This window comes from Drosophila elegans, unplaced genomic scaffold (assembly GCF_018152505.1).
Source record: "Drosophila elegans isolate 14027-0461.03 unplaced genomic scaffold, ASM1815250v1 contig_183, whole genome shotgun sequence".
Lineage (NCBI taxonomy): Eukaryota > Metazoa > Arthropoda > Insecta > Diptera > Drosophilidae > Drosophila > Drosophila elegans.
The window spans coordinates 364,253-367,941 of NW_024545550.1; positions in this window are offsets into that span (position 1 = coordinate 364,253).

Here is a 3,689-nt window from a genome sequence, read left to right on the forward strand (position 1 = left end):
CGGCGCAGCTAAACGAGAACTGAGAAATCGCTGCGACCTGCTCGACTTGCTCGGCACTTGCTGTTCGCTCGGGCTGGCCCTCGTGCCGCCGAGCCGAAGTGTAAGCAGCGCTGCAGCAGCGCAGCGGCAGAGGATTGGGGCCTTCTTGGCTTGGTTTTTTGGGGGCTCGCACTTTGCTCCGATTTTTCTGGCTAAATCGAACCGGGGGATTGATTGGTGAAGGGGTTGGGGGCTGCAGACAAACGCTCGTTGCTTGGCGCTAATTATTTGCACCGGGGAAGACACTAACAACATATTTTATCGACTTGCTTGTATAATTTATTTATTTATTTATTTTGAATAAAAAATCGTAGTAATATTTTGACTATCAAATATATATTCCTTTAAATTTGTTAAACATACAGAAGATTTTCTTTTACGAGCATGTTGTGTTGACTAAAATAGGTAACACGATATTTTTAGTTTCTGCAAAACAACTGACAATTCCATGAATTCTAAAGTTATTAAACCATTCACTTTACAATTTGAATTTTTTATAATAATGTTACAATATAATTTAAATATTGTTTTAAAAAAGCATCTACTTAAAATTGGTATGTCCATTTGGGGCTTACCGCATTAATGAGCTTCAAAGTATTTTATTAAATGTTATCTTGGATATTAAATTAAAAATTATAGAATTTTAAAGTCTCTAAATAATTTTAGTTATTTATATGTTACAATGTAATTTATATATTGTTGTAAAATAGCATCTACTTAAAATAGCTATGTACATATAGGGCTAACAAAATAAACCAGGTTCCTAGGATATTCGATGATTTTAATAGTCAAAATGTTATTATTAGCTGTGATATGATTGAAGTGATTTCAATTGTAGAGCATCGTTGTTCTTTTGTGGGTACATTTTATCTACTAATGAGCAGAATAAATTGGATTTCAGAAATATAAATACAATGCTATGTTTAGCTTTGTCCGTGAATTTGGTGCTGCGGTTACAATCATATTCAATCGACTTCAAAGGCGCAACCCTCAAAAATTGCAATTGAAATCGAATTTCAATCTACATTCACACATTCCTCAGCGAAATGAACACCTTGGCGGTGGCAAAGTGTTAACAAGGCGAACATGAGAAGAGCCCCCACCGCCCAGCGCATCAACACACCTTAGTAGTGAGCAGCTCAATTCAATACGATTCGATTCCGGGAACTTTTGCCAATTAGAATTTGTCAACTGGCATTCCGCGCTGTCTGCCTCGACTTCTTTGTTTTGACAGCTCCGCGTGCCTTGGGAATCACGGAGGGTCTTTTCTCCATTTGATAACAACATTCCCCGGTCGTAGTATCGATTAGATTACTTGTCACCCGAACCATGAATGAATTGAAGTTCAAATGTAGGCGAACAGGGCTGATTAGATCAGTAACTGTCATGTGAAATTGGCAGACTTTGGAATCAACGAAAGTCAGGTGAAAATAATTCCTTAATAGAGTACTTATACTAAGAGTACTTATAAAAAAAAATGAAAGTGTGTCAGTAATAAGTAGTATTCATAGTAATTTCACAATCCTAAGCAATATCAATGAATAATTCTTTTGGTTAGAAATATGAAATCAGATTTATATAAAATCATCAAGTTTTTAAGAGTGTGTTTTGAAGTAGACATCATAGAAAGACTTATCTATTCTTGATTAAAATTTGATGTCCAGGCAATAAATTAACGTATTTTTTAAGAACTTTCTTACTTTTTAAATTAGCTTTTAAATTTTCTTTTAATTATTTATAGAATACTCAACAATAAAGACTTGATTTACCATCAGACATTTGATCAATAATCTGAATCGAAAGGATCGATAAATGCCTGAAGAACTTCCAAAATTGCATCATGGTTAAAAGCTTTCGTTCTGCAATTTTAGCATAAATCGGAAGCAATTTCTTTCCCACCATGAATGAATCCATTCATTATAATCCCAAAGCTGCCGTGACTGCAACTTGCATTCGCAATCCGAAATGTGTCTTATGGCATTTGTCTCGAATGCGATAATAGCACTTAAAGCTCTTAAATGCATTCAGCAGATGAGACAGCATACAAATGGTGCTGAGAGATCCGAGGCCCTGGGATAATTCACACTTAACCCGCGGCCAAATCAAACTGCCAGGCATTTGACATTTATGCGGTGGTTTTTTTTTGGAAAAGCTGCCGCGGCACGCTAGGAAAATGCCACGGAGTTGCAGCTGAGCTGGAGATGATTTATGCACTCATTGTATCTGTAGTTGTGGCTGGAAAATTGCAGTTATCACGAACGAAACGCGGCTTGGATTATGGTTTGGTTTCGGCTTTGGGCTTTCGGCTTTGGGCTTAGCTCTGGCTGACTGCGGTTTCCCAGGCCATGGATTTTGTCACTAGAGGTTGCCCAGTCATTATTTATGAGGCGAGCGGTGCAATATGCAGCCAGGTGGGAACCGTGACGCAGTCTGTAAAATTAAATAATTGCGTTTCATTAAATGCCGTTTGCTATTTGCATAGGTTCTCCACTCTTGTAAACAAAGTGCAAAGCAATTTGGCATAAACGTCAGCGGGTCGGGTCGAGTGGGCGGTGGTGGAAATCTGAGAATCCCGCCCCACAATTTTCCACGCCACTTGAGCGTAATTAAGCGTTGAGCTTCTAAGCTCTGAGCAAATAAAAAAAAGCCGTCGAGCGTCTCCACTCCAGCACCACCCCCTTTTGGCCGATTATCCACAGTCTATATGCTATATATACTTTACGGAGCGATACGGAGCAGTTTGCCTATAGAATCGATGCTATTTTGATACTGGCAAATATTTGCTATTGGCCAATAAATGACTCGGTCGCTATTTTGGTGGCTATTTCTGGAGGCGAGTCAGGTGGAGATAATCCAAATCTAAATAACCCCGGCTCGGTCGGAGTTGTGAAATAGTTTGCGGCCAGTCAGAGAGTCAACAATCCCTGGGGGATCTGGGCGATCTGGGCATTTTCCATAAGGTTACCACGCGCACAACAAAAACAAACAGGCGGCTTACAAACAAGCTGCTCAAATTTCCCTAATGGCACAGAGCTCATTTGCCCCAAGAAAGCGAAACAGTAAGCGATATGTACAGATGTACCCGATGTCCAAAACACTCGAAGAATGGCATCAAGGAGCCAAAAGCGAACAAAGATCAAGTGCTGCACAGAAAAACACCATACACGTAAACTTATTTTACTCTTAGTTATAGTACTTAGCCTCCGAAAAAATAAAAATTTCAAAAAATAAATTCTTTGAAACATAAAAATATATAAATCAATCTGTTATTCCGAATGACTAAAACTTTAAATTATACTAATCATCACTAATACAAATTATTAAGTTTTAGTCCCTGTAACCCTTATAAAAACTCTGAACTCCAACCTTATATCCTGTAAATTGGCTGAAAAAATAACAATATAGTGATAACTCAAATCGAAAAATTAATTTATTTTTTATTTTAATGTAAACAATTTCGAATTATTTATAGAGAAATAAATTAAGTATCCAAAAAAATCAAATCAGTGATCTTTAAAAAGTGTTATTAAATATACAAATATGCTATATCGTATATTATAGGGTTCAAGGTGATCTTATTTTTTGTCTGTGTGCTGCCCCTCCCAGCCGCCTGTGCGACCCCCTCCCCCTTGATGTTTACACAGGCGGCA